Source organism: Salmo trutta, chromosome 18 (genome assembly GCF_901001165.1).
Source record: "Salmo trutta chromosome 18, fSalTru1.1, whole genome shotgun sequence".
NCBI classification, from domain to species: domain Eukaryota; kingdom Metazoa; phylum Chordata; class Actinopteri; order Salmoniformes; family Salmonidae; genus Salmo; species Salmo trutta.
Genome location: NC_042974.1, coordinates 4,093,483 through 4,113,228, shown reverse-complemented (window position 1 = coordinate 4,113,228; position 19,746 = coordinate 4,093,483). Strand labels below are relative to the sequence as shown.

Here is a 19,746-nt window from a genome sequence, read left to right as displayed (position 1 = left end):
TGCTTTTGCATGTGGAGTCAAAGTGCCTGAGTCAGACCTGCTGGGTTCAAATACCATTTGCAACCTTTTAAATACTTGTAGCATTTGCCCTCGCCTGCCTGGCGTGCCACATGGGTGAAGTTTTTATGTTGCAACTATTCTATTGGTCGATTGCGCCAGGCAAGCTCAATCAAGGACCAGCTAAAGTATTTAGAATTATTTCAAATAGTATTTGAACCCAGGTCTTGACTCTAGAGGTGCTCTGTCCCAATGTTGGACATGTTAAAGGGAGGTGTTGTGTTGTAGCTATGGCAACATAAACAGGAGTAGCAGGTAGTTTGCCAACAGAGATTGGAACATGGGCCTATATACTGTATGTTCCCGTGTGGCTCAGTTGGTAGAGCATGGCACTTGCAACGCCTGGGCTGTGGATTTGATTCCCACAGGGGACCAGTATGAAAATGTATGCAGAGCGTCTGATAAATTACAAAAATATTTTTTTGGATGTAAGCGTGTTAAAAAATATATTTAAAAAATTAGGTAAAGGCTTAGAGAGAGAGAGTATGTGTGTAGTCCCTGCTGTAGTCCCATGTCCCATCCTATTCCCTATATAGTACCAAGAGCTCTGGTCAAAAGTAGGGAATAGGGTCCTGTTTGGACCGTAGCTGTGTGTTTTATAGCCCTCTGACAGTGAGAGGGGTGAGGAAGCGTGTGTTTTTGATTACCTTGACCACGGTCTAGTTTAATGAGTATTTCATCTGTCTTTGGCCCCAGTTGAATTTTCCCACTTACTGCATCCAGGGGATCATCTTGAATTCCATGTTTTGTGTAGAATAAGGGTCCCCAGGTTTTCTTCCTTTGTGACCCACGAATTGAGGTGTCTTTTGAGCCACAAACCACCATAAGGGTTGAGAGGTGAAAAAACATACACAGACTAAAGAATAAGTCAAAAATATTATCTTGGCAGCTGAGAGAAAATGTTGCAGTTTCAAACCTATTCTCCTGCGATTCCACACCTCCTGGCATGGCGCTGAAAAAAATGTTGCCATTTTAAACCCAATTTCCTGAAATTCTATACACTTTTCCATTGAGCTGAGAAAAACATTTGCATTTTTTAAGCTAATTTGTTTTTAAATTCTCAAAGAATATAGGCTATTATTGTCAAATGTATAGGTCCATTATCTTTTTACATACTTTATATTTGGTTTTAGTTGTTTAAGTTTACACTGAAAGCGTTTTTCTATCTCGAAAATGTTGGGGGGCAGGCAATGTCATCCCGCGACCCACAAGTGGGTCCCGACCCACAGTTTAGGAACCACTGGTGTAGAAGACACGCACGCACGCACGTACGCAGGGTAAGTTACTTTCTATAGTTATAGTTACTACTTAGCTGTCTAAATTGTAATCAGTAACATATCTTTTGCATTACCCAAACTCAGTAACGTAATCCGATTACTTTCAGTTACTTTTGGATTACTTTCCCCTTAAGAGGCATTAGAAGAAGACAAAAAGGAACCATCTCAACACATTTGATGTCATCATAGTTGTCTCTGACTGGTGTTCAGACTCGCTCAGGTGGAACAAACTTCAACTTGTACCTTTTTTCAACGCTGAATTTGTCATTGACAAAACAGAAAGGTGTCATAATATTATTATTTCTTCCTTTCTGAATTTAAAAGTAATCCAAGAAGTAATCATCTAGTTTTTCAAAAGTAATCTGTAATCTGATTACAATATTTTTTCTGGTAACAAACCTGATTACATTTACAGTTTGTTTTGTAATCAGATGACATGTAACTGATGATATGTAATTAGTTACTCCCCAACTCTGCACAGACAGACAAACGCTGGCATGGACACACACTATCTCACTCTCTCTCTCAAACACGCACACTTGTATGAGCCAGGGGGATGAGTAAGAGATATGACAGGATGAGGTAAACAAGGTAGTGATCAAAGGGATGATGGTGCATTCGTTCCCTTCACACAAACATTTTTCAAACACACACTTTCATTTTCACCTTCATTTTACAGCTTTTGGATGCATGTTGTCTTTGTGTAACGGAACCAAGAATGGCAGCACATGGAAAAATGCACACAAAAAGTCACAGAACAATGCAAGGAAAAAGTGACATACACGGAAAAAAGCAAACACACAGCCAAACACACACAAACAAGCACATACACCCTCCTAGGGAATGAGAAGGAAAGCCCTCTGCCTGTAGGCTTATGTTATGACTCCATTCAATTTCTCCCTTCCATTGACGTCTAGGGTGCTGCCATCTATAGAACAGGTTCACATGAGAGACATATTTATCACACACGATGAGTGTCCACCATCGGCTGTGAGGGCAGTAGACCGTGAGTCCCATGCAACCAGGCTTCGGTGGCTTGTTACAGCCTGTCTCAAACTCCTCTGTGGGAGAGAGAGAGTCCCAAATGAAGTTGGCAGCCTATTATTCCCTATATAGTATACTAGATTTGAGGGAATTTGCCACATATACAATGATTCATCTGTGTGGCATGAAGGTCTGGAGTAGAGGGAGATTATATCTCGGTTGGGATCTATCGAGTCCGAGATCTATACCTCAGCAATAAGGTAGGGAGTTCTGTATCATGAATATGGTCACAGGTAGATGGTGTTGTTCATCCCAGCACAACAGCGAGGGCCAGTCTACCCATAAAGTCCTTATACTCTTGCATAAGGGCCTTATCTTTTATATCAGTGAGAATTTATTTAAAAAAACAAAAGGTTCAGTTGGTACACGCCCTCATAGGGTTAGTGCTTCCACACAGCCATATCTCCATGTTACAGTGCGTGTTTATGGAAAACACCTGGGCTAAAATTGCTAGCTAGTGTGCTCCGAACACCTGTGTGTAAGTGTAGCTCGGGAATAGTTTGGGCAGTTGGAGGCGCCCATAGCTGTGTGGATCTGTGCAAAACTGTTGCAGTAAGTATCATTTTTATTTGAAAGATTATTTCTCGCTGATGAAAGGGCTATATGTTTCAAAAGCAGTATCGCAAGCAATGATTATTGACATTTCTAAACAGCATCGGGATTGTAGTTCACATGAGCCAGTCATGGGCGAAGTTAACCGCTGAAAACTGTAGGGAGAAGGCAGAATCCTGCCTAGAGTTTGAGAGCTAGGATATATCCACAGAAACATGACCTAATATTCAAGCGCCTACGGCTTGCTGTGAACAAGACCTGACAAAGAAACATACCATCTCAGAACACAGGACCACACCCCACAACATAAATGTATATAGCAACCATTCAACACAGACTACACATGACAGAACTCATCTGGACAAGTTCATGGGGTGTGGTTTAATACCATTTTAAATGCTCCCCAGTAAGTAGGGTCCCTTGGGAAACACTGACCAACACTTTGGTTCCTGCCTTGTCACATAAGGTTTGATTGACATAAGACCAGTAAATTACTAGGTTCACCTGAATGAGCTATATTATATTGCCCTTTTCTGCTTTTTTTTAACCTTTATTTAACTAGGCAAGTCAGTTAAGAACAAATTCTTATTTACAATGACGGCCTATCAAAAGGCAAAAGGCCTCCTGCGGGGAAGGGGTTGGTATTAAAAATAAAATAGAAATATAGGACAAAATACACATAACGACAACAACATAGCATGTCAACAACACATGGCAACACAGCATGGTAGCAACATAACATGACAACAACATGGTAGCGGCACAAAACATGTTACAAACATGGTTGGGCACAGACAACAGCACAAAGGGCAAGAAGGTAGAGACGGCAATACATCATGTGAAGCAGTCCAACTGTCACTAAGAGTGTCCATGATTGAGTCTTTGAATGAAGAGATAAAACTGTCCAGTGTTTTTTGCAGCTCAGAGCTGAAAAGAGGAGCGACCCAGGGATGTGTGTGCTTTGGGGACCTTTAACAGAATGTGACTGGCAAAACGGGTGTTGTATGTGGAGGATGAGGGCTGCAGTAGGTATCTCAGATAGGGGGAGTTAGGTCTAAGAGGGTACATGCTTTGTCTTCTTCTTTGACGGACTGCGTGGTTTTACTCAGTTTCATTACATTAGCTATAGGCTACCACATGAATGCGTAATATATAAACAATTTGCACTTCACATTCCCAAAACAAGTACTTGCATGGTGGCTTCAATGACAGGTTTAGATACTCTGCGGTGCCTCGTTAGGTCGAGAGCTCAACTACGATATCCACAATCCCTTTCGTATCATACGCGTTAGGTTTTTCTCGGATCAGAGTACGCTACAATTCAAAACGAGACGTCTCTGTTTATGTTCAACATTACTCCAACATATTACTCTGCCGTCGGCACGGAGAGCGAAGCATTTAAAAAAAAACGTATTTTGGGGAATGTAACTTTGTACAGGAAGAAAGCCAACACGAAAACGTCGTATGATTGTCCATTCTGACTCTTATTTTTGTATGAAACGAGAGATTTGTTGATAAATTGCCTTTGTTAGCTAGTAAACAAGCTAGCTCAGGGAAGTTGGGCTGAAGCGGCTGGTTGTTGTCTCGCTCACTGAGCGGTGTGTCTCGGAGGAGGACAGACTCGACGGGAACCGCTGTAAGTACAACTAGCTAAGGCTAACCTTCCTCTCATTTACACAAGATAGCTAACCGTATTAACTTGCCAATCTCCTGTTTTCCTTTGTGAACCCGCTAGCTAGCTGACCTAAGGACAGTAGGCTAGCTAGCTAATATGATTGCTAGCTGGTGGAGAGATGTGCCAGGTAACGTTAACGTTACAGTAGCTAGTTATTCCTCTCAATAACCTAGCTAACTAATAATGGTCCGAATTTAGGCTATAACCAAGTCTTCTCTTAACGTTAGTCATCACTACTTATTTTGGGGTCATTATAATATATATAATAATATTTTATCCAAAGCTATTTAGTCATAAATCCATACATTTTTACGCACGGTGGTCCCGGGAATCGAACGCACTATTCCGGCTTTGTCTACCAACTGAACTAACGTTACTGGCTAACAAACTAGGTTTTGCATGTCAAGTTGGAATGGGATATCATTGCCTTGTTCAAGCATCTGATCTGCTTGCTACCCCTGCTTCTGCCTTTGTTGGTCCGGTCTGGCGATGACTTGGATCAGCCTTTCGACATCCGTGTCCCGTTGTCGTATCAATCATTCGGTTCCCCTTTCCAATTATTTTATCTCTTATTTCATAGCGGACCAATAGCTCGAATGGGGATTTGACTTGCCACTCAGCTATTGTTTAGCTGCAAACGTTGTCGTCATTGCATTGCCAAAGGTCTTTGGACACTGTGTTAACTAACCTCCAGACGAGCTTCAATGCCATACAACTCTCCTTCCGTGGCCTCCAACTGCTCTTAAACGCAGGTAAAACTAAATACATGCTCTTCAACCATCACTGCCCGCACCTGCTCGCCCGTCCAGCATCACTACTCTGGACGGTTCTGACTTAGATTATGTGGACAACTACAAATACCTAGGTGTCTGGTTAGACTGTAAACTCTCCTTCCAGACTCACATTAAGCATCTCCAATCCAAAATGTAATCTAGAATCGGCTTCCTATTTCACAACAAAGCATCCTTCACTCATGCTGCCAAACACACCCTTGTAAAACTGACTATCCTACTGATCCTCGACTTCGGTGATGTCATCTATAAAATAGCCTCCAACACTCTACTCAACAAATTGGATGCAGTCTATCATAGTGCCATCCGTTTTGTCACCAAAGCCCCATATACTACCCACCACTGCGACCTGTATGCTCTCGTTGGCTGGCCCTCGCTTCATACTCATCGCCAAACCCACTGGCTCCAGGTCATCTACAAGACCCTGCTATGTAAAGCCCCGCCTTATCTCAGCTCACTGGTCACCATAGCAGCACTCACCTGTAGCACGCGCTCCAGCAGGTATATCTCTCTGGTCACCCCCAAAGCCAATTCCTACTTTGGCCGCCTTTCCTTCCAGTTCTCTGCTGCCAATGACTGGAACGAACAACAAAAATCACTGAAGCTGGAGACTCATATCTCCCTCTAACTTTAAGCATCAGCTGTCAGAGCAGCTCACAGATCATTGCACCTGTACATAGCCCATCTGTAAATAGCCCATCCAACTACCTCATCCCCATACTGTATTTATTTATTTATCTTGCTCCTTTGCACCCCAGTATCTCACTCCAGTTTTTAATTGGTATATTGTATTTACTTAATTGGTATATTGTATTTATTGCCTCCCTTATCTTACCTCATTTGCACACACTGTATATAGACTTATTTTTCTACTGTATTATTGACTGTATGTTTTGTTTATTTCACGTTTAACTCTGTGTTGTTGTATGTTGTCGAACTGCTTTGCTTTATCTTGGCCAGGTCGCAGTTGTAAATGAGAACTTGTTCTCAACTAGCCTACCTGGTTAAATAAAGGTGAAAAAAGATCAACATGTTGTTTACAAACTGATTTTTGGTCAGAATATTTTTTTGTTTCTAAACTTGAGATTGTGAGCGCACGCGCACACACACACACCATATGTTTTACTATCCTTGTGGGTACCTAGCCTTAACATGACTCCTGAACTTAGCCCTAATTGTAACCAAAACACTAAACCTAACCCCTAAACGTAAAATAGCATGTGTCCTTCTGGGGATGTGGGAAATGTCCCTATGAGGGATAATGTTCCTTGTTTTACTATCCTATTGGGGACTTTTGGGCGTTTCCAGTACCCTCAAGAATAGTAATATACACACACACACACCCCTTCACACTCCAGAGGGTCTGAGGGGGGGCTCTGTCCCACTCCAGAGGGTCTGAGGGGGGGGGGGGGGGGGGGCTCTGTCCCACTCCTGAGGGGGGGGCTCTGTCCCACTCCAGAGGGTCTGAGGGGGGGCTCTGTCCTCTATTGAATCTGTCTCTAAATCAGGTCTTCAGATAAAACCCAGCTTGTGGTCAGTCAGAGGATGACTGCCTGATGCAGGTATCGGCTTACATGTGCATCAGTTTTAGCTGTGTAACACACACACACAAACACGAAAACGCACACGAAAACACACACACACACAGGCGCTGTGCATCTCAGTTTCAGTCAGGAAACCGGAATTAAATCTTGATGGGATCAGACAGACAGGAACGGAGAGGTCTAATGTCTTAATAGATGAAACAGCACCGTGTATCCATAGTAACCCCTGTGTATCCGTAGTAACCCCTGTGTATCCATAGTAACCCCCCACCTGTCCAGCGTGTCTGTAGGAACCCCCCGCCTGTCCAGTGTGTCTGTAGGAACCCCTCACCTGTCCAGTGTGTCTGTAGGAACCCCCCGCCTGTCCAGCGTGTCTGTAGGAACCCCCCGCCTGTCCAGCGTGTCTGTAGGAACCCCCCGCCTGTCCAGCGTGTCTGTAGGAACCCCCCGCCTGTCCAGCGTGTCTGTAGGAACCCCCCGCCTGTCCAGCGTGTCTGTAGGAACCCCCCGCCTGTCCAGCGTGTCTGTAGGAACCCCCCGCCTGTCCAGCGTGTCTGTAGGAACCCCCCGCCTGTCCAGCGTGTCTGTAGGAACCCTGTCCAGCGTGTCTGTGGGAACCCTGTCCAGCGTGTCTGTGGGAACCCTGTCCAGCGTGTCTGTGGGAACCCTGTCCAGCGTGTCTGTGGGAACCCTGTCCAGCGTGTCTGTGGGAACCCTGTCCAGCGTGTCTGTGGGAACCCTGTCCAGCGTGTCTGTGGGAACCCTGTCCAGCGTGTCTGTGGGAACCCTGTCCAGCGTGTCTGTGGGAACCCTGTCCAGCGTGTCTGTGGGAACCCTGTCCAGCGTGTCTGTGGGAACCCTGTCCAGCGTGTCTGTGGGAACCCTGTCCAGCGTGTCTGTGGGAACCCTGTCCAGCGTGTCTGTTGGAGGCGTGTCTGTGGGAACCCCGTCCAGCGTGTCTGTGGGAACCCCGTCCAGCGTGTCTGTGGGAACCCTGTCCAGTTTGAGCATTCTGTGTGTGTACGTGATGTGTGTAAATGAGCTGTTCTCTGGAGCTGTTGCGTCATGAGGCTTGGTACTGTGTGTGTGCACACTGTATGCCTGTGTGTTTTGGCCTGTGTGTGTGTTTTGGCCTGTGTGTGTGCTCACTGTATGTCTGTGTGTTTTGACCTGTGTGTGTGCACACTGTATGCCTGTGTGTTTTGGCCTGTGTGTGTGTTTTGGCCTGTGTGTGTGTTTTGGCCTTTGTGTGTGCTCACTGTATGCCTGTGTGTGCTCACTGTATGTCTGTGTGTTTTGGCCTGTGTGTGTGTTTTGGCCTGTGTGTGTGCGCACTGTATGCCTGTGTGTGCTCACTGTATGCCTGTGTGTTTTGGCCTGTGTGTGTGCTCACTGTATGTCTGTGTGTTTTGGCCTGTGTGTGTGTGTGCACACCGTATGCCTGTGTGTTTTGGCCTGTGTGTTTTGACCTGTGTGTGTGCTCACTGTATGTGCCTGTACTCTGGATGGAATGCCTGGGTAGTTCCCCAGGTCATAACTGTGGGTGTGTAGGTGTGTTTTTTGCTTACGTTTGTGCATACTGCAAGCTTATGATTCTGTACTCTGAATGACATGCCTGGGTAAGTCCCCCAGGTCGTAACTGTGCGTGTATGAGGCTAGGAACATCTGAGCAGCTTAGGCTAGGCTGTAGGCTACATTCTGCAGTGTATGAGGCTAGGGACATCTGAGCAGCTTAGGCTAGGCTGTAGGCTACATTCTGCAGTGTATGAGGCTAGGAACATCTGAGCAGCTTAGGCTAGGCTGTAGGCTACATTCTGCAGTGTATGAGGCTAGGAACATCTGAGCAGCTTAGGCTAGGCTGTAGGCTACATTCTGCAGTGTATGAGGCTAGGGACATCTGAGCAGCTTAGGCTAGGCTGTAGGCTACATTCTGCAGTGTATGAGGCTAGGAACATCTGAGCAGCTTAGGCTACGCTGTAGGCTACACTCTGCAGTGTATGAGGCTAGGGCCATCTGAGCAGTTTAGGCTAGGCTGTAGGCTACACTCTGCAGTGTATGAGGCTAGGCTGTAGGCTACACTCTGCAGTGTATGAGGCTAGGAACATCTGAGCAGCTTAGGCTAGGCTGTAGGCTACACTCTGCAGTGTATGTGAAGCTTGGCACACTACTCTCCAGCTCAGCTTATTCGCTCCATTCAGTGTGCTGGGTTTGTGCATGTGAGATGGAGGATTACCAGGGTTTGTCATGGAAAGTGGGTCAGATAGTGGGTATGTTTTTACTGTCGTTTCTGTTAGTGGGGTAAGAAAGACAAAGGCCTGGTAAAATACCATCAGACCTTTTTCCAAAGTGCTGGAGCAGATTTGACTGTTGTTCTCTCTTTCTCAGTCTCTACACCTTGCGTCTATCTCGGTCTCTCTCTCTCTACTTCTATTTCTTTAGGTATCTTCCAAACCGTCTCTCTCCCTGACCCTCTGCTTCCCTCTTTCTCTTCTTCTCCATCCCCCTCTCTTATTTACGCACATGAGGTCATTCCTACAGTCATGGAAGGAGAAACCTGCCAACACCTGAGCTTAAAGAAAATGTCAAATCTGGACACTGTGTCAGTTTGCTTCTGCACCTGACTGGAGAAACATTTTAACAGGAAAAACCCAACTATGTCTGTTTGTGGTTTGTGTTGTGAAGCTCTGCCTTTAGTCTAGCAGTTCACAACATTACAAATGCTGCTCTGGTTTTTATGTTTTTTAACCTTTATTTAACCAGGCAAGTCAGTTAAGAACATATTCTTATTTACAGTGACGGCCTACACCGGCCAAACCCGGACGACGCTGGGCAAGTTATGCGCTGCCCTAGGGGACTCCCAATCACGGCTGGTTTTGATACAGCCTGGATTCGAACCAGGCTGTCTCTAGTGATGCCTCTAACACTGAGATGCAGTGTCTTAGACCGCTGCGCCACTCGGGAGCCCAAGGTACAGATCTAGGATCAGCTTTCCCTCCCCCAATGCTAACTAAAACCATTAGGGGGGATGCTAAACTGTCCCCAAATCAGCATTTAGGAGCAACTTCACTCAACTCCAATAAGGTTAGCCTTACTGAGCAACTTCACTCAACTCCAATAAGGTTAGCCTTACTGAGCAACTTCACTCAACTCCAATAAGGTTAGCCTTACTGAGCAACTTCACTCAACTCCAATAAGGTTAGCTTTACTGAGCAACTTCACTCCAATAAGGTTAGCCTTACTGAGCAACTTCACTCCAATAAGGTTAGCCTTACTGAGCAACTTCACTCAACTCCAATAAGGTTAGCCTTACTGAGCAACTTCACTCAACTCCAATAAGGTTAGCCTTACTGAGCAACTTCACTCAACTCCAATAAGGTTAGCCTTACTGAGCAACTTCACTCAACTCCAATAAGGTTAGCCTTACTGAGCAACTTCACTCAACTCCAATAAGGTTAGCTTTACTGAGCAACTTCACTCCAATAAGGTTAGCCTTACTGAGCAACTTCACTCCAATAAGGTTAGCCTTACTGAGCAACTTCACTCAACTCCAATAAGGTTAGCCTTACTGAGCAACTTCACTCAACTCCAATAAGGTTAGCCTTACTGAGCAACTTCACTCAACTCCAATAAGGTTAGCCTTACTGAGCAACTTCACTCAACTCCAATAAGGTTAGCCTTACTGAGCAACTTCACTCAACTCCAATAAGGTTAGCCTTACTGAGCAACTTCACTCAACTCCAATAAGGTTAGCCTTACTGAAATGAAGTCGTTTGTATTGTGAACACAACATTTATGATGTCTTTGACTTTCACCTCTCAGATTTGGAAAGTGAAAAACAAGGAGCTGAGTGCTGGTAGTGGTAGTTGGGGTTAGAGAGGAGGGCTGGTAGTAGTAGTAGTTAGGGTTAGAGAGGAGGGCTGGTAGTGGTAGTAGTAGTAGTTAGGGTTAGAGAGGAGGGCTGGTAGTGGTAGTTGGGGTTAGAGAGGAGGGCTGGTAGTAGTAGTAGTTAGGGTTAGAGAGGAGGGCTGGTAGTGGTAGTAGTTAGGGTTAGAGAGGAGGGCTGGTAGTAGTAGTTAGGGTTAGAGAGGAGGGCTGGTAGTGGTAGTAGTTAGGGTTAGAGAGGAGGGCTGGTAGTAATAGTAGTTAGGGTTAGAGAGGAGGGCTGGTAGTAGTAGTAGTTAGGGTTAGAGAGGAGGGCTGGTAGTAGTAGTAGTTAGGGTTAGAGAGGAGGGCTGGTAGTAGTAGTAGTTAGGGTTAGAGAGGAGGGCTGGTAGTAGTAGTAGTTAGGGTTAGAGAGGAGGGCTGGTAGTGGTAGTAGTTAGGGTTAGAGAGGAGGGCTGGTAGTAGTAGTAGTAGTTAGGGTTAGAGAGGAGGGCTGGTAGTAGTAGTAGTTAGGGTTAGAGAGGAGGGCTGGTAGTAGTAGTAGTAGTTAGGGTTAGAGAGGAGGGCTGGTAGTAGTAGTAGTTAGGGTTAGAGAGGAGGGCTGGTAGTAGTAGTAGTTAGGGTTAGAGAGGAGGGCTGGTAGTAGTAGTAGTTAGGGTTAGAGAGGAGGGCTGGTAGTGGTAGTAGTTAGGGTTAGAGAGGAGGGCTGGTAGTAGTAGTAGTTAGGGTTAGAGAGGAGGGCTGGTAGTGGTAGTAGTAGTAGTTAGGGTTAGAGAGGAGGGCTGGTAGTGGTAGTAGTAGTAGTTAGGGTTAGAGAGGAGGGCTGGTAGTGGAAGTTAGGGTTAGAGAGGAGGGCTGGTAGTTGGGGTTAGAGAGGAGGGCGGGTAGTAGTAGTAGTTAGGGTTAGAGAGGAGGGCTGGTAGTAGTAGTAGTTAGGGTTAGAGAGGAGGGCTGGTAGTTGGGGTTAGAGAGGAGGGCTGGTAGTAGTAGTAGTTAGGGTTAGAGAGGAGGGCTGGTAGTGGTAGTTAGGGTTAGAGAGGAGGGCTGGTAGTAGTAGTAGTTAGGGTTAGAGAGGAGGGCTGGTAGTAGTAGTAGTTAGGGTTAGAGAGGAGGGCTGGTAGTAGTAGTTAGGGTTAGAGAGGAGGGCTGGTAGTAGTAGTAGTTAGGGTTAGAGAGGAGGGCTGGTAGTAGTAGTAGTAGTTAGGGTTAGAGAGGAGGGCTGGTAGTAGTAATAGTAGTTAGGGTTAGAGAGGAGGGCTGGTAGTGGTAGTAGTAGTAGTTAGGGTTAGAGAGGAGGGCTGGTAGTAGTAGTAGTTGGGGTTGGAGAGGAGGGCTGGTAGTGGTAGTAGTTAGGGTTAGAGAGGAGGGCTGGTAGTGGTAGTAGTTAGGGTTAGAGAGGAGGGCTGGTAGTGGTAGTAGTAGTTAGGGTTAGAGAGGAGGGCTGGTAGTGGTAGTAGTAGTAGTTAGGGTTAGAGAGGAGGGCTGGTAGTAGTAGTAGTTAGTGTTAGAGAGGAGGGCTGGTAGTAGTAGTTGGGGTTAGAGAGGAGGGCTGGTAGTAGTAGTTAGGGTTAGAGAGGAGGGCTGGTAGTAGTAGTTGGGGTTAGAGAGGAGGGCTGGTAGTAGTAGTAGTTAGGGTTAGAGAGGAGGGCTGGTAGTGGTAGTAGTTAGGGTTAGAGAGGAGGGCTGGTAGTGGTAGTAGTAGTAGTTAGGGTTAGAGAGGAGGGCTGGTAGTAGTAGTAGTTAGTGTTAGAGAGGAGGGCTGGTAGTAGTAGTTGGGGTTAGAGAGGAGGGCTGGTAGTAGTAGTTAGGGTTAGAGAGGAGGGCTGGTAGTAGTAGTTGGGGTTAGAGAGGAGGGCTGGTAGTAGTAGTAGTTAGGGTTAGAGAGGAGGGCTGGTAGTAGTAGTTAGGGTTAGAGAGGAGGGCTGGTAGTGGTAGTAGTAGTAGTTGGTGTTAGAGAGGAGGGCTGGTAGTAATAGTAGTTAGGGTTAGAGAGGAGGGCTGGTAGTGGTAGTAGTTAGGGTTAGAGAGGAGGGCTGGTAGTAGTAGTAGTTAGGGTTAGAGAGGAGGGCTGGTAGTAGTAGTAGTTAGGGTTAGAGAGGAGGGCTGGTAGTAGTAGTTAGGGTTAGAGAGGAGGGCTGGTAGTAGTAGTAGTTAGGGTTAGAGAGGAGGGCTGGTAGTAGTAGTAGTTAGGGTTAGAGAGGAGGGCTGGTAGTAGTAGTAGTTAGGGTTAGAGAGGAGGGCTGGTAGTGGTAGTAGTAGTAGTTAGGGTTAGAGAGGAGGGCTGGTAGTGGTAGTAGTTAGGGTTAGAGAGGAGGGCTGGTAGTGGTAGTAGTTAGGGTTAGAGAGGAGGGCTGGTAGTGGTAGTAGTAGTAGTTAGGGTTAGAGAGGAGGGCTGGTAGTGGTAGTAGTTAGGGTTAGAGAGGAGGGCTGGTAGTAGTAGTAGTTAGGGTTAGAGAGGAGGGCTGGTAGTGGTAGTAGTTAGGGTTAGAGAGGAGGGCTGGTAGTGGTAGTAGTAGTAGTTAGGGTTAGAGAGGAGGGCTGGTAGTGGTAGTAGTTAGGGTTAGAGAGGAGGGCTGGTAGTAGTTAGGGTTAGAGAGGAGGGCTGGTAGTGGTAGTAGTTAGGGTTAGAGAGGAGGGCTGGTAGTGGTAGTAGTAGTAGTTAGGGTTAGAGAGGAGGGCTGGTAGTAGTAGTAGTTAGGGTTAGAGAGGAGGGCTGGTAGTAGTAGTTAGGGTTAGAGAGGAGGGCTGGTAGTGGTAGTAGTTAGGGTTAGAGAGGAGGGCTGGTAGTAGTAGTAGTTAGTGTTAGAGAGGAGGGCTGGTAGTAGTAGTAGTAGTTAGGGTTAGAGAGGAGGGCTGGTAGTAGTAGTTAGGGTTAGAGAGGAGGGCTGGTAGTAGTAGTTAGGGTTAGAGAGGTGGGCTGGTAGTAGTAGTTAGGGTTAGAGAGGAGGGCTGGTAGTAGTAGTAGTAGTTAGTGTTAGAGAGGAGGGCTGGTAGTAGTAGTAGTAGTTAGGGTTAGAGAGGAGGGCTGGTAGTAGTAGTTAGGGTTAGAGAGGAGGGCTGGTAGTAGTAGTTAGGGTTAGAGAGGTGGGCTGGTAGTAGTAGTTAGGGTTAGAGAGGAGGGCTGGTAGTAGTAGTAGTAGTTAGGGTTAGAGAGGAGGGCTGGTAGTAGTAGTAGTAGTTAGGGTTAGAGAGGAGGGCTGGTAGTAGTAGTAGTAGTTAGGGTTAGAGAGGAGGGCTGGTAGTAGTAGTAGTAGTTAGGGTTAGAGAGGAGGGCTGGTAGTAGTAGTAGTAGTTAGGGTTAGAGAGGAGGGCTGGTAGTAGTAGTAGTAGTTAGGGTTAGAGAGGAGGGCTGGTAGTAGTAGTAGTAGTTAGGGTTAGAGAGGAGGGCTGGTAGTAGTAGTAGTTAGGGTTAGAGAGGAGGGCTGGTAGTAGTAGTAGTAGTTAGGGTTAGAGAGGAGGGCTGGTAGTAGTAGTAGTTAGTGTTAGAGAGGAGGGCTGGTAGTAGTAGTAGTAGTTAGGGTTAGAGAGGAGGGCTGGTAGTAGTAGTTAGGGTTAGAGAGGTGGGCTGGTAGTAGTAGTTAGGGTTAGAGAGGAGGGCTGGTAGTAGTAGTAGTAGTTAGGGTTAGAGAGGAGGGCTGGTAGTAGTAGTAGTTAGGGTTAGAGAGGAGGGCTGGTAGTAGTAGTAGTTAGGGTTAGAGAGGAGGGCTGGTAGTAGTAGTAGTTAGGGTTAGAGAGGAGGGCTGGTAGTAGTAGTAGTAGTTAGGGTTAGAGAGGAGGGCTGGTAGTAGTAGTAGTTAGTGTTAGAGAGGAGGGCTGGTAGTAGTAGTAGTAGTTAGGGTTAGAGAGGAGGGCTGGTAGTAGTAGTTAGGGTTAGAGAGGAGGGCTGGTAGTAGTAGTAGTAGTTAGGGTTAGAGAGGAGGGCTGGTAGTAGTAGTTAGGGTTAGAGTGGAGGGCTGGTAGTAGTAGTTAGGGTTAGAGAGGAGGGCTGGTAGTAGTATTAGTAGTTAGGGTTAGAGTGGAGGGCTGGTAGTAGTAGTTAGGGTTAGAGTGGAGGGCTGGTAGTAGTAGTTAGGGTTAGAGTGGAGGGCTGGTAGTAGTAGTTAGGGTTAGAGAGGAGGGCTGGTAGTAGTATTAGTAGTTAGGGTTAGAGTGGAGGGCTGGTAGTAGTAGTTAGTGTTTGAGTGGAGTGTTGGTAGTATTAGTTAGTGTTAGAGAGGAGTGCTGGTAGTAGTTCTCTCCTCTCCAGATCCCCCAGTCTCTCCCTCCTCTCTCAGGGGCTGCTGCTGCCAGTACAGGCTGTGCTTTAGGCACAGATTTATGATCAGTCTGCCCCTATCAGGTCAGCCCCCCTCCCTGCTGCCCCCCTCCCTGCTGCCCCCCTCCCTGCTGTCTTCCTGTGCAGAGTGAGTCTTGTGAGCCACACTTTCCCCCAGCTGCTGGTCACTGGGACGGGGGTTCACTGGGACGGCTGGTCACTGGGACGGCTGGTCACTGGGACGGCTGGTCACTGGGACGGCTGGTCACTGGGACGGCTGGTCACTGGAGCGGGTGGTCACTGGGACGGGTGGTTGGTTTCTGGGAAGGTCACAGTGTGTTCTCTACTGGCAGGAAGTAGTACCTAGACAGGGTGTGAGTGCCCATGTGGTTTTGAGTGCATGTGATGTGTGTGTGTGTGCTGTTTGTTGTCTGTCCGCTGTCGGTCTGTGTTCACCTCAGTGAATTATTGATGAGCCTGTAACTTGAACGCCTCCCCTCCTCTCCATCTCCCAGTCTCTCCATCTGTTACCAGTATCCTACATCCCAGTACTGCTTACTGGAGCCAGTACACCCCTCTCTCTCTCTCTTTCTCTCTCTCTTTCTCTAGGTCCCTCTCTCCCCTCCCCTGGGTGTGTTTGATGGGGATTACCTACCTAGTGACAATCATTTACTGTTAATGTGGCCACGCCTGCGCGCGCGCACACACACACACACACACACACACACACACACACACACACACACAGGGTGGTGGTAGGCTGGGGCTGTAAAATCGGTACCAGATGGCCTTTGAAGATGGAAGGTGGGGGTCTCTGTACCTAATTACATTGACCTACACTGCGTTTTGTAGATTTCATGCGTTTCAGGTCCATTGCAGCATGTGACTGGGCTGAGAGGATAGAAACATTACTTTGAATATGAGTTCAGGTAGGCTACAGCTCACTTCTCCATTTTATGGAATACAGTGTCTAAGATTAAGTCAACCTCTGCCTTTGTAGCCTAAATTTGAGCAGTCCAAAGAAACATGTCCTCTATTGGAAGTCTTTCTTCTGTTGGTCTTATAGGCTATTGTTTTAAATAGGATTCTGGGAACTTTCAATAAATTCCCTGGTTTTCCATAAATCCCATTTCCGGATTTCCTTCTGATACCTTTCCGATTCCGGGAATCTTCCAACCAGGATTTCTGGGAAAACCAGGGAATTTATTGAAAGTTCCATGAATTTTGCAACCCTAGTTTTAATTATCTGGAGTGTGTTTTATAAATGTCTGAAAGGCATTTGGGAACCAACCACTAGTGGAATTCACCCTCTGTTCAGTGTATTAGACCTTATGATAATGTCTAGTTCATTTGACTTCCTCCTCTGTGGTCAGTCAGTTACTGCTTGGCACTCAGCATTAAGGGGTTAAGGCCCTGTGATAGACTAGTGTCCTGTCCAGGGGTGTACTGAGGTGATGGACTAGTGTCCTGTCCAGGGGGTGTACTGAGGTGATGGACTAGTGTCCTGTCCAGGGGGTGTACTGAGGAGATGGACTAGTGTCCTGTCCAGGGGGTGTACTGAGGTGATGGACTAGTGTCCTGTCCAGGGGTGTACTGAGGAGATGGACTAGTGTCCTGTCCAGGAGGTGTACTGAGGTGATGGACTAGTGTCCTGTCCAGGGGGTGTACTGAGGTGATGGACTAGTGTCCTGTCCAGGGGGTGTACTGAGGTGATGGACTAGTGTCCTGTCCAGGGGGTGTACTGAGGAGATGGACTAGTGTCCTGTCCAGGGGGTGTACTGAGGTGATGGACTAGTGTCCTGTTCTGGGGGTGTACTGAGGTGATGGACTAGTGTCCTGTCCAGGGGGTGTACTGAGGAGATGGACTAGTGTCCTGTCCAGGGGGTGTACTGAGGTGATGGACTAGTGTCCTGTTCTGGGGGTGTACTGAGGTGATAGACTAGTGTCCTGTCCAGGGGGTGTACTTGAACATCAAGCTGCCACACTACAGAAGCAGGAGATGGGCTCCAGCTCGTACAAGCCAAGGCTACTTACTTACTGTGGTCAGTCAGTCCATTCCCTCAATGGGCAAACGTCCAGTCATCCAGGACCTCAGCTGCCACGGATGACCCAGTTGTCGTGGGAGTGGCACCGATTGGTCCCAGATTCTCTTGGCAGGCGGGTCCATGTCCTTTCCAGCTGGAACATGGTTTATTTAACCAAGCTAATTTAATACTGAGGAGAAGGATTTCAACCTGCTCAGAAAGATGACAGATAGATGGGGGTTATCTCAAACACAACAACAACCAGCACTACATTGGTAGATCTTAGATCTGAGAATGAGGAAGATTCTGGCAATCACACAGACAGACACAGAGATTGATTGAAAGCCTGAGAAATGTTTGAAATTGTGAAAAGTGTCATTCAACTTTCATACATTCACCTACATTCTGGAAACCATTTTTTAGGTCAGATGCTTGGCAATGGGTACAATGGAACTATTCTGATAGGTTTCCATTTCCGACAAGGTGGTGGCTGTGTGGGAGAATTTGCTGAGTTGAGTTGGCCACGTCTACTGATGTTTAACCTTTTATTAGGTTAGTCTTGTTGAGATTAACATCTCTGTTTCAAGAGAGACCAGGATAGCAGCACAGCAGTATCAGACGAACTGCCATGACATCAGCCAGAGGAAAATTACATAAATATAATAAACTGCATGTTCCCATGTCTGGAGGCGAACAACGCCATCTAGACTAGCCCACAACAATGCATCTCATCCTTTGTACTCACTGGGTGCCCACTGGTAGATTCCACTGTCTGTGTTGGTTAAAAGGGTCAATTCACCACTTTTTCACCTAATATTTACTATGCTGTCTTCAGCACCATACCAGTGTCTGTCTATTACATAGGCCTATACGTAGGCTAGGCTATGTAACACAAAGATTAGAACATAATATGTATTGAGTGTTGTTCTTGTGAGGTTTGTACTCCGGTCTTCTGACAGTTTGGCTGGTTTGTATTCCGGTCTTCTGACAGTTTGGCTGGTTTGTACTCCGGTCTTCTGACAGTTTGGCTGGTTTGTACTCCGGTCTTCTGACAGTTTGGCTGGTTTGTACTCCGGTCTTCTGACAGTTTGGCTGGTTTGTACTCCGGTCTTCTGACAGTTTGGCTGGTTTGTGTATGCAAGTGTTTGATCTAACTTCCTGTCTCATTAAAGGGCGCCCGGGTTCACTTTCTTCTTGTTTCGGATACTCAGGGGGACATCACACAGACAGACACACACATACTCACCAAACTCAAAAAAATCACTTCAAACAGTAAAATGGCTCTTTGGCTAGCTTTTGCTACAGCCTATATCAATGAGCGTTAGCATTCTAGCTAACAACTGCTGCATCCAAAACAGTTATTTTGCAAAGATCACAGCCGAATATAATCTTAGCGACTGTTCAAGCAAGAATCAAAACATTGTAAGCGTCAGTTATTTTGTTTAGCCTAAGATTGATGTTTTTACTATTTCTATGTTGAATGGGTGCAGAGTGCGATGGTTTTCTTACAGCCGCGTGCATCTGTGTGTGATGTCAGTGTGTCGTGTTCTGGAAAATTGTCTATAGCCTGTTGTCCATCTTCTTTTTAAATAGTCAGCCAACGTGTTTTCAGCACTTATTTCCCTGATTGATCAAAACGTGTTTTCTCATGCTCTCTCTCGTCTCTCTGCAGCAGTCACATAGTGAGCAATATGTTTCAACATCAAATTGCAATAAAATCGTAGTATTGAATTGTATCAACACCTAATTATGATGATAATATGGTATCTTGAGGTCCCTAGTTGGCATGGGTTGGGTGAACCCCAACAACACACTGTTGTTGGCGTATACCGGTCATTAAAAATATTAATGCGAGTAGACTGCTGATTGGCCATCTCATCCTCCTTAGGAGGATGACTGCATTCTATGAGGAAGTAGCAAGCATTTTTTTTTACGGTCTGTTTGAGATACTGAGGTGGGGTTTTTTATGTGTTTGTTTGTTTTCTCCAATTTAAGCTTTGGCCACCTGAGTATAGAATGAGTCAACAACATGATTTGGGTATGAGTTAACAGAATATTAACTTTTACAAGTGAGATTTTGACTGGACAGTTAGTTTTTTGTCAACAGATATCTAATCACCTGACCCCGATGGCATCCTGACATGCAGTACTTTCAGGTTTCTCCGTTTTCACCAGTTTGATTCACTCCCTCAGTTGGCTTCCCCTGGTCAGCTAACCGGCAGAAAGAAAAAGGCTTTGAGCTCCCTTCCTACATTCCCCAGCAACACGCATCCACATACGCACACAGAATACGCACGCTCACCAACACATCAAACGCTCACAGGCAGTCCTCTCCGAAAACAGTACCTCTCCCTATTATCATCCCCCCTCACCAGTCTTTTAATCTTTTACATCCTGAACGTCAGCCTGCGGAGGAGGGTCTAACGTCCTGAACGTCAGCCTGCGGAGGAGGGTCTAACGTCCTGAACGTCAGCCTGCGGAGGAGGGTCTAACGTCCTGAACGGCAGCCTGCGGAGGAGGGTCTAACGTCCTGAACGTCAGCCTGCGGAGGAGGGTCTAACGTCCTGAACGTCAGCCTGCGGAGGAGGGTCTAACGTCCTGAACGTCAGCCTGCGGAGGAGGGTCTAACGTCCTGAACGTCAGCC

General features: G+C 46.5%; 1 protein-coding gene across 4 annotated transcripts in view; it reads left to right on the top strand.

Annotated features, from left to right (window-relative positions):
- Nucleotides 1-2,500: 2,500 nt before the first annotated feature.
- LOC115152774 (E3 ubiquitin-protein ligase pellino homolog 1) overlaps nucleotides 2,501-19,746 on the top strand; it is a 41,891-nt gene continuing 24,645 nt past the window's right edge. The window contains exon 1 of one of the 4 annotated variants that reach the window (XM_029697562.1): nucleotides 2,501-2,578. The gene's annotated coding sequence lies outside the window, so the exon portion shown is untranslated. Of the gene's footprint in view, nucleotides 2,579-2,792; nucleotides 2,931-3,933; nucleotides 4,567-19,746 lie in introns of those variants that run through there. The other 3 variants (XM_029697561.1, XM_029697560.1, XM_029697563.1) reach the window with 3 other exon arrangements.